This window comes from Myotis brandtii, unplaced genomic scaffold, assembly GCF_000412655.1.
Source record: "Myotis brandtii unplaced genomic scaffold, ASM41265v1 scaffold516, whole genome shotgun sequence".
NCBI lineage: Eukaryota > Metazoa > Chordata > Mammalia > Chiroptera > Vespertilionidae > Myotis > Myotis brandtii.
In genome coordinates, this window is record NW_005369676.1 from 456,327 (window position 1) to 467,897 (window position 11,571).

General features: G+C 37.8%; 1 protein-coding gene across 2 annotated transcripts in view; it reads left to right on the forward strand.

The window, feature by feature from the left end:
• Window positions 1-11,571, forward strand: part of MIPEP (mitochondrial intermediate peptidase) — a 213,713-nt gene that overhangs the window by 179,914 nt on the left and 22,228 nt on the right. The gene's annotated exons all lie outside the window — the stretch shown is intronic.

The window sequence follows — 11,571 nt, forward strand, 5'->3', positions numbered from 1 at the left end:
TATAAAAGGCTAATATGCTAAGTGTCTGACCATCCGATTGGTCGCTATGACGTGCACTGACCACCAGGGGGCAGATACTCAACACAGGAGCTGCCGTGACGTGCACTGGCCATTTACAAAGAAATGGCACCGCGGACCTGGTGCCCACAAAGCAACACTCTGCTTCCCCCAAGTGGGACATAGGCCCCGCCACCACCTTGGAGTGACAGCCCACCAATTCACAGCCAACACTGCCGAGACCCCATGGCCCAAAATGCGGCCCACAGCCGAGCCCAGCTTCCTCTCCCTAGCAACTAGCCTCCTTGCAGTTTCTTCAACCCAGGAATACAACTTGCTTTATAGCCAAGTGGAAACATTTTACACTTTAACCAAATGTCTATGAAGCGTTTTCCCCTGCCTCATCTCATTTGATCCTCACAGAAGTCCTGGAGTAGGTAGATAGGAGACTCGGTGGAATCCTATTTTCTTTTCGTTAGCCAGAAAACGGAGATTTAGAAAGCTTAGAAACTTGACCCGACTGAAAAGAAATAAGAAATGGTGGACCTTGAAAATGACTTCAGGTTTTCTCATTGCACAAAATACAGTCAAACACTGCTGCAGTTAAATATTTTACCCTTTGTTCTCCCTGCGTGATCTACAATAATAATCTGCTTTGTGTTGATATTTACTGCTGTGTTGCTGACAATTACTGAAAGAGAAGTTGGAGTGCTTCATCGGGCTGGAAAAAGTTTAGCTAAATCAGAAAGCAGGTCTAATTAAGCAAGTTTATTCTATATATATATAAAAGGCTAAGTTGACTTGTGCATGCACGATACATATAAAGCTCTCGCTGGTGCCAATCGCATGCGTGTATTTCAATCTGTCATTGTCAATCGTGAATTTGGTTGACACTTCTATTATAGATAAAGGGCGAATAGCGATATTAAAATATTTCTTCTAATTTCCTTTCAACGTGCATGAATCCATGCACCAGGCCACTAGTCCTATATAATAAAAGGCTAATATGCAAATTGTCCCCTCAACCAGGATTTCGACCAGGGGACAGGGCCAGTCGGCCAACCGCCTGCAGCCCCTACCCCCAGCCAGCCCCTTCCTCGATCGGCCCCCTCTACCCAATCAGGGGTGGGGCCAGCCAGCCAACCATCCTCAGCCCCTCAATTGGTCCCGATTGGGGCAGGCCAGCTGGACCCCACCCATGCACGAATTTGTGCACCGGGCCTCTAGTCTATAATAGCTGTTTCATATTTTCTGTGTATTTTTTAAAGAGATGATGTTCCAGCTATTTATTTTTTCTGAGAATCTATTTCATTGTATCCCACAGAACAAATTAATTTTATTAGATTTATGTTCTAATGTTTATTTCTATTTCATTGTATCCCAAATAACAAATTAATTTTTAGTTACTGTGTTTTATTTAGGTGATAGGATAAAATTTCAGGCTTTAGCTTTCAAAATGTTACTAACATTCTAATAGGAAATTGTTAAATTTGTCACAAATTTATAAATTTTCCATCAGTTCTCAGAAAGTTTACCTTTATAGTTTAATAGATCACAAAGTACTTCTTTAGCCAACAGAACTCATTTATTTCTTATTTTTTTATTTCTTTCTCTGTAAGCTAGAAATGCAAGGCATCAGGTTGGACTTTTTTCAGGTTGAAAAATTAGAACTTAACCATTCTCTAAGGCATGTTTGTTTTCCTATTTAACTTTTTTGCTAATTTTTAAATTTCAGTATTTTCACTGAAAATTATTGTAAATGGAAGTAACCATCATGATTTTTTATATAATGTTCTCACAAATGTTTCAAGGAAGATCTGAATGTTATTGGATACTTTCAATATATTGACATTTATATTTGAAGCTGATCCCTCTAACTATTTGATAAAAATGGCAGTTAGGAAATAACTTCCAGTATTAGGGAAATATTTTTTTCATTGTAATAATTGAGTGGGTAGTAATATTAATGGGTCTGACATAAGTGTTTTCTTGCCTAGATCTGTTTAGTCAAATGCCTGTTGCTTTTGCAGAGCTCCAGATCCTTTCCTTCAGCTATTCATTTAGAAAAGCAGGTATTTGTTGAGAGCTGATTATGTGCCAGGTGCTAGATAAGTACTGAAGATGAAGTAGTGAAAGACAACCTAGACAAATAACCCAGCTCTTATGGAACTCTCGAGAATTCTGTTTACCCAGGAAAGTGCGTTCACGCAGGCTTGATCTGCCCAACACCACAGAAAATGTATAAAACAGAGATCCTATGGTGTTATGTAGCACAGCACAGCTGTCCTTTGCCAGGAACATTTTGGTTTTCCACCAGTGGCCTGGGAGTTGACCTCTCAAGATAATGAAGGCATGCTGATGCCATCTCAGTTTTCCACTTGACCCTAATTGAACTCTGCTGTATCCAGGAACTGTTTTCAATGTTTTCCATGTACTGATTACTCTTCTAGCAATTCTATGAGGTAGGAATTATCATTATCCCCATTTTACAGCTGATGAAACAGGCCTGCTCCCAGTCTAAGTGATGAGGCAGTGGGTGGAAGATGCAGGATTTGAACCTGTGACTTCTGGCAGTAGAGACCAGGCTCTTTATCAGTCTGTAACTGTAGTGTAAATTGTGTACTTTTTAGCTGGTAGTTTTGGTGCTATGTAGACATCCCACTGAGATTCGTGATCAGATGAGATGCTTCAGGATTGCTTTCTCATACAGATGTTTTGTTAGTTATATTCTCTCAATAGCAGTGCTTATCTTAGGCTTTTTGAGACCAGGATCTAAATGCTTACATGTGGTTCCATCAACAGAAAAAAGTGGAATCTTTTTCAGTGTTTGTCTTTTGGGTGGTGTATTTTTCTACTCTGCTTCTAAGAATGTTGTAAAAAACATCTCTAAAAATTTTGTTCTTTATATGAAACATTTTGTGTTAAGAAATTTAATATATATATTTTTTAATCCTAGCCCAAGGATATTTCCTCCATTGATTTCTAGAAACAGTGGAGGGAGGGAGGAGGGGAAGAGAGAGAGAGAGGGAGAAACATCAACGTGAAAGAGACACATTGATTGGTTGCCTCCCACAAGCACTCCAACAGGACTGGGGAACCTGCAACCAAGGTACATGCCCTTGACTGGAAATCGAACCCATCACCCTTCTGTCTGCAGGCCAATGCTCTAACCACTAAGAAAACCGGCCAGGGCACTTTTTAAAAAATATTTTCAGAACTAAAATTCATACACTCAGGAGAAAAATAAGACCATGATTCAAACCAGAGATGATAAAGCATCCAGATTCCAGTTAACACCAACAATAGAGCGGTTCTGCTTTTAAACCTTAATATTTTTCTTAATATTGTCTATCACATCTCATTAATTCACATGATTTGTTGCATGTCAAAGATGAATGGGGAAGCGTGCAAAGAGATTATGCCTGCTGTCACTTTATGGGGTTGGATTTGTAAAACAAGACCAGCCATCGCTTCTCATTTTCTTGGATGTAGCCAGCCTGTCCCCCAAACAGGAATGTCAGATGATGGCTCAGTCTTAACACCAGGGTATCCCTAGGAGTGATTGGTGAAATTACTGAGAGTTGTGATATAAAAGCATAAACCATTGAGTTAGTATTATTTTTTTATTTTATAGGTGCTGTATATATTTTATTTAACTACTTATGAGGTAAATGTAAAGAATTATATTAAGTACAAAAAGGTAAAGAAATAGAATCCAGTCAGCCCTCTGCATTCACAGGTTTCATCTCCACGGGTACGGAGAGCTAACTACAGCACTTGAGCATCCTCATTTTGTATCTGCGGGGATTCCTGGAACCAATCTCCTGTGGATACCAATGGATGACTGTACCTACCTTCAAATATTGTATCTCCCTGACCAAATGACTAATGTATTAATCTCCTTACTTAAGACTTAGGTTTCAAATTAACTCCAACCTATTTCTTAGATTCAGAATACTTATGCATTGTACTTATGCTCTTTGAATGATACATAGTCAACAAAATCAAATATATAATACTTTTGATCTTTGAATAATAAATACTACACAGGTAAACTTTTTGGTTATTTGATATTTTAGAATGAGTCATCGCTAGTTCCAAGTACCTTGGTCTTTCCTGATGCCCACAAACAGACGAGCCTGCTTGTGTCCAGAACCCAATCTAAGGAAGTCCCGTAAAACATACCATCCCTCTACTTCTCTTCACCCTGTTGTTTGTCCGCATTCACAGTTAAAGCCTACACGGAACAGTTGCAGCAACAGAAGCTTTTCTTAAAGAGCCTATGATTGTTTCCTTTCAACATCCTAAACACCATTTGAAGACAACAAAATAATGGTTAGAATAGCATTTCCTTCCTCAGAGAAGGAAAGCAGTCATGTGGTGCAACAGTATTGGATTTATAGTTACTAACTCTGCCATTTACTTATTACAAGTTACTTGGGCAAGTCACTTAATCTCCATATGGGAAATAAAATATGATTTGACTTCAAAATATTTCTTATCTGCTCCATAGCTTCTTTTTTTAAAAATATATTGTATTGATTTTTTTACAGAGAGAAAGGGAGAGGGATAGAGAGTTAGAAACATCGATCAGCTGCCTCCTGCACACCCCCTACTGGGGATGTGCCCGCAACCAAGGTACATGTCCTTGACCGAAATCGAACCTGGGACCCTTCAGTCCACAGGCCGATGCTTTATCCACTGAGCCAAACCAGTTAGGGCTCCATAGCTTCTTTTTCAGTCCATCTCTGACAGGGTGTGTGTGTGTTATCCTATATAATAAAAGCGTAGTATGCAAATTGTTCCCTCAACTGGAGTTCTTCCAGGAATTTGACCAGGGGGCGGGCTGGCTGGGAAAAGGGAGAGAGGCCCTGGTCAGCGGCGGCAGCAGGCAGCCAGGGGAAGGGAAGGGAAGCCCCAGCGGGCAGCTGGCAGCCACTAGGGACCCTACCAGTAGACGAATTTCATGCACTGGGCCTCTAGTAATTGATATAATAGATGCAATAGAAAGTCAGAGCATTACAGATTTAAATTATGTCCTTATCTAGTTTATTTTCCTCATGTCTAATTTTTATTTTGGAATGGAAAGCTCTTTTTAGTTATAGTATGTTTGATATACAATATTATATTCGTTTCAGGTGTATAACATAGTGGATTTCACATTTATATACCTTACAGTGATTACCACAAAAAGTCCACTATCCATCACCGTACAAAGGTATTTTGGATATTGACTCTATTCCCTATGCTGTACTTTACATCCCATGACTTATTTATAAGTTTGTACCTCTTAATGCCTTTCACCTTCTCTGCCCTTACCCCCACCACCCAATCCTCTGGCAACTATCAGTTATTTTATATCTATGAGTCTGTTTGTTTTGGTTGTTCATTTACTTAGTTTTTTAGATTTCACACATAAATGGAATGATAGAGTATTTGTCTTTCTCTGACTTGTTTCACTTACCGTAATACCCTCTTGGTCTATTCATGTTGTTGTAAGTGGCTGAGTAATATTTCAGAGTATGTGTGTGTTGTTTTCGTGGCTGAGTAATATTCCAGAGTGTGTGTGTGTGTGTGTGTGTGTGTGTGTGTGTGTGTGTGTGTGTACTTCTTCTTTATCCATTCATCTATTGACGAATACCTGGATTGCTTCCCAAGCTTGGCTATCTATAATAATAAAAGCGTAATATACTAATTAGACTGGACGTCCTTCCGGATGACCTTCCAGATGAAGCTGGGGCTGTGAGGGAAGCCTAGGTCCCGGATGCCTGCCGGCAACCGGAGGGAAGCCCAGGTCCCGGGTGCCTGTCGGTGGCCAGAGGGAAGCCCGGGTCCCAGGTGCCTGCTGGCGGCCAGAGGGAAGCCTGGGTCCCAGGTGCCAGAGGGAAGCCGGTGCCGGCAGCTGGGGGAAGGAAGGCCTACTCTTGCATGAATTTCGTGCATCGGGCCTCTAGTTGTAAATAATGCTTCAGTGAACATAGGGGTGCATATAGCTTTCAAATTAGTGTTTTGTTTTCTTCAGATAAGTGCTCAGAAGTGGAATTGCTGGGTCCTTCTTTGTCTCTTTTTATAGCCTTTGTTTTAAAGCCTATTTTGTCTGTTATAAGCATTACTAACCTCAGGTTTTTTGTTTGTTACCATTTTCATGAAATACCTTTTCTGTCCTTTTACTTTCAGTCTGTGTGTTCTAGTGTCTCCTTTTGGCAGCATATATAAGGGTCTTGTTTTCTTATTCATTCAGTCACCCTATATTTTTTTAATGGAGCACTTAGTTAATTTACATTTAAAGTAATTATTGATAAGTATGTATTTATATTCATTTTGTTTTCATACTAGATTTATAAGTGGTTGGTCTATCTCAACTATATATTTGCCTTTGCTAATGAGACTTTTTTTCTCTTGCATTTATTTTCTTGTTTCTGCTTTTGCCCTTTTTTCTTTTCCACTTAAAGAATTCCCTTTAACATTTATGGTAATGCCACCTTAGTGGTGATGAACTCCTTTAGCTTTTGCTTGTCTGGGAAAATCTTGGATCTCCTTCAGTTCTGAAGGATAAACCTTGCTGGATAGATTATTCTTGGTATTCATCATGTTGAATGTATTGTACACTGCCTTCTGACCTGCAAAGTTTCTGTTGAAAAGTCAGCTGATAGTTTTATGAGCATTCCCTTGTATGTGGTTTTTCTGTTGCTGCTTTTAAGGTTCTAGCTTTATCTTTTAACTTTTAACAATTTAATTATAATCTAGGTGTGGGTCTTTTTGGCTTCATCTTGTTTGGGACTCTCTGTGCTTCCTATACTTAGTTGTCTGTTTCCTTTCCCAAGTTAGGGAAGTTTTCAGCCATTATTTCTCATCTTTTCTTTTTCTTTTTCTTTTTGCATTTTATTTATTTTATTTTTTATTTCAAGAAAAACTATTTTAAATATAATAATGTTACATGCAAAAAACCTTAATATTTCAAGAATAAAAAGATTTTAAGTATAATATTACCAAACTGTACTAACATAGTATATCACAAAAGTTGTAGGAAATATTAAAAATCTGCAAATAACAGGATTACTTCTATTATATTCTGAAATATTTTTTTCCTCTAGCTCTATTTTGGTTCATCAGTTACTTTGTTCATTATATTCCACAAATGAGTGAGATCATGTGATATTTATCTTTCTCAGACTGTCTTATTTCGCTTAGCATAATGCTCTCCAGGTCCATCCATGCTGTTGAAAATGGTAAGATTCCTTCTTTTTTACAGCAGCGTAGTATTCTATTGTATAGATGTACCGCTGTTTTTTAATCCACTCATCAGCTGATGGGCCCTTACGCTGTTTCCAAATCTTAGCTATTGTAAATTGTGCTGCTATGAACATAGGGGTGCATATATCCTTTATGATTGGTGTTTCTGATTTCTTGGGATATACTCCTAGAAGTGGGGTTACTGGGTCAAATGGGAGTTCCATTTTTAATTTTTTGAGGAAACTATATACTGTTTTTCACAGTGGCTGCACCAGCAATGCAAAAGGGTTCCTTTTTCTCTACATCCTCACCAGCATTTGTTTGTTGATTTGTTGAAGACAGCTATTCTGACAGGTGTGAGATGATATTGCATTGTCGTTTTGATTTGCATCTCTCGAATGATTAGTGACTTTGAGCATGTTTTCATGTATCTCTTGGCCTTCTGTATGTCCTCTTTCGAAAAATGTCTATTTAAGTCCTTTGCCCACTTTTTGATTGTATTTTTTATGTTCCTTTTGTTAAGTTGTGTGAGTTCCCTGTAAATTTTGGAGATTAAACCCTTATCAGTGATAACATTGGCAATATGTTCTCCGATGCAGTGGGCTTTCTTGTTATTTTGTTGATGGTTTCTTTTACTGTGCAGAAGCTTTTTATTTTTTATGTAGTCCCATTTGTTTATTTTCTCCTTAGTTTCCATTGCCTTAGGAGCTGTATCAGTAAAGATATTGCTACTACATATGTCTGACATTTTGCTGCCTCTGGATTCTTCTAAGATTTTTTATGGTTTCCTGTCTTACATTTAAGTTTTTTATCCACTTTGAGTTTATGTTTGTGTATGGTTTAAGTTGGTGGTATAGTTTCATTATTTTTTTGCATGTATCTCTCCATTTTTCCCAACACCCTTTATTGAAGAGACTATCTTGACACCATTGTATGCTCTTGCCTCCTTTGTCAAATATTAATTGAGCATAATGGCTTGGGTCAATCTCTGGGTTCTCTGTTGTGTTCCATTGGTCTATATGTCTGTTCTTGTGCCAGTATCAGGCACTTTTGAGAACAGTGGCTTTGTAATATAGTTTGATATCTGGTATTGTGATCCCTCCAACTTGTTCTTCTTTCTCAGGATTGCTGTGGCTATTCAGGGTCCTTTTTAAATTCCAGATGAATTTTTGGAGAGTTTGTTCTAGGTCTATGAAATATTCCATTGCTATCTTAATGGGGATTGCATTGAATCTATACATTGCTTTGGGTAGTGTGGACATTTTAATGATGTTGATTCTACCAATCTACCAATCCATGAACACGGTATATTCTTCCACTTGTTTATATCTTCCTCTGTCTCTTTTTTCAATGTCCTGTAGTTTAACAAGTACAGGTCTTTTACTTCCTTCATTAAGTTTATTCCCAGGTATCTTAATTTTTTTGTTGCAGTAGTAAATGGGATTTTTTTTTTTTTAGTTTTTCTTTCTGTGAGTTCTTATTGGTATATAAAAAAGCCAGATTTCTGGGTGTTAATTTGTATCCTGCTACATTGCCAAATTCATTTATGAAGTCTAGTAGTTTTTTGATGGAGTCTTTGGGGTTTTCTATGTACAATATCATGTCATCTGCAAATAATGACAGTTTTACTTCTTCTTTTCCAATTTAGATGCCTTTTCTTTCTTCTTCTTGTCTGATTGTTATGGCTAGCACTTCCAGTACTATGTCGAACAGGAAAAGTGGAAGTGGGCATCCCTGTCTTGTTCCTGTTCTTAGGGGAAATGGTTTCAGTTTTTGCCCATTGAGTATGATGTTGGCTGTAGGTTTGTCATATATGGCTTTTATCATGTTGAGATATGCTCCCTCTATTCCAACTTTGCTGATAGTTTTTATCAAAAATGGGTGTTGGATTTTGTCTAATGCTTTTTCTGCATCTATCGATATGATCATATGATTTTTGTCTTTCAATTTGTTTATGTGATGTATCCCATTTATTGATTTGTGAATATTGTACCACCCTTGCATCCCTGGAATAAATCCCACTTGATCATGGTGTATGATCTTTTTGATATATTGCTGGATGCTATTTGCTAATATTTTGTTGAGGATTTTGGACTCTATGTTCATCAGGGATATTGGCCTATAATTCTCTTTCTTTGTAGTGTCTTTATCTGGTTTTGGAATTAGGATAAGGCTGGCCTCATAAAAAGAGTTTGGAAGTGTTCCTTCCTCTAGGATTTTCTGAAATAGTTTGAGGAGTATAGGTGTTAGTTCTTCTTTGACTGTTTGGGAAAACTCGCCTGTCAAGCTGTCCAGACCTGGGTTTTGTTTAGTGTGAGTTTTTTTATTACTGCTTCACTTTTATCAGTTGTTATTAGCCTATTCAGGTTTTTTTATTCTTCCTGATTCAATTTGGGGAGTTTGTATTTTTCTAGGAATTTGTCTATTTCATCTACATTGTCCAGCTTGTTGGCATATAGTTGTTCATAGTATTTTCTTAAAATCCTTTGTATTTCTATGGTGTCAGTGGTTACTCCTCCACTTACATTTCTGATTTTATTTATTTGGGTCCTCTCTCTTTGTTTCTTGATGAGTCTGGCTAATGGTTTATTAATTTTGTTTGTCCTTTCAAAGAACCAGCTCATTGATTTTTTTGTATTGTTTTTTTTAGTCTCTGTTATTTATTTCTGCTCTAATCTTTATTATTTCCTTCCTTCTACTTACTCTGGGCTTTTCTTGCTATTCTTTTTCCAGTTCTTCAAGTTGTAGGGTTAGTTTATTGCTGACTTTTCTTGTTTTTTGAGGTATGCTTGTAGCACTATGAACTTCCCTCTCAGGAATTATTTCTTCAAATAAGTTTTCCATAACTATCTCCCTCTCTCTCCCCCCCCCCCCCCCCCACTCTCTCTCTCTCTCCGGCTTCTGGGACACCTGTGATTTGAATATTAGTGCACTTGATTTTGACCCAAAGTTTCCTTGTGCTATCCTCATTCTTTTTAATTATTTTTCTTTTTGATCTTCCAATTGGTGAGTTCCACTATGCTATCTCTCAGATTGTTTATCCATGTTATCTGATCTGCTGTTGATTCCTTCCAGTGTATTTTTGTTATAGTCTTTGTTTTAAAGTCTGTTTTGTCTGATATAAGCATTACTAATCTTAGGGGGGGTTTGTTTGTTAGCATTTTCATGAAATATCTTTTCTATCCTTTTACTTTCAGTCTGTGTATGTGTGTTAAATTCTTCAGTTCTGATAGGTCCTTTTTCATAAATTTTTATCTCTTTTTTGACGTTCTCACTGAGTTTATCCTCTTGTCTGCAGAGTTTGATGAGCATTTTTATGATTATTACTTTGAACTCTTTGTCTAGGTAAACAGTTCACCTCAGTTTCATTTAGTTCTTTTTGCTAGACTTGGACACCTCACTCTTCAGAGAAGACCTCCACTGTTGTAATATGCCTCCCACTTGTGAGTCACCACATGGTGTGTGGGGGTAAGGGAGGTCCTGACTAAATTTAGTCTCTACCTCTCCTACCCATTTCAGTGTGACTTTTTCTTTTTATCTGTAGTTGTAGAAAATTTGTTCTGCTACTTTTCAGGTCGTTCTCAGACATAGCTGTTCTATACGTAGTTGTAGTTTTGGTGTCAATGAGAGAAGGTGAGCTCAGTATCTTCCTACTTTTCCATCTTGAACTTGAAGCCAGGAGCCTTGGTCTTGAATGCCAATTTAGCTTGTCCTTCCTTGTGTTTGTTTCATTACCCCTGCAACAAACATGTTTCCAAATGGGATCACCAAGTCACTGCCCCTGCTCCTGTGTGGGGTTCTCTGTCTTTATCAAATTTTAAACACTTTCATAGCATATATAAGATATATGTTACAGGCATAATACTCAGTTACTTAAACCCCACTAAACACAGTATGGCAATACCTGACTGAAAACAACTTTCTGAATTGCCAATAATTCTTGGGTTAGGTTGAGTTATTTGTATTCAGTTGACAATGTTAAGTTTTCTGCTGTTCATTCCATCCCTCCCCCCCATAATGTTGTTTTTTGTTTTGTTGGTTGATGTTAAGTATCACATTTCTTAACTCAAAGTTTTTGCTTAAAAGAAACCATGCTGATAATGGTATTTTCATTTTGCCATTTAAAAAAATATATACTAGCCTGGCCGTCATGGCTCAGTGGTTAAGTGTCTACCTATGAACCATGAGGTCAGGTTCAGTTTCCAGTCAGGGTATATGCCTGGGTTGCAGGCTCAATCCCAGTGTGGGGTATGCAAGAGCAGCCGATCAATGGTTCTCTCTCATCATTAATGTTTCTCTCTCTCTCCTTCTCCCTTCCTCTCTGAAATCAATAAAAAAATA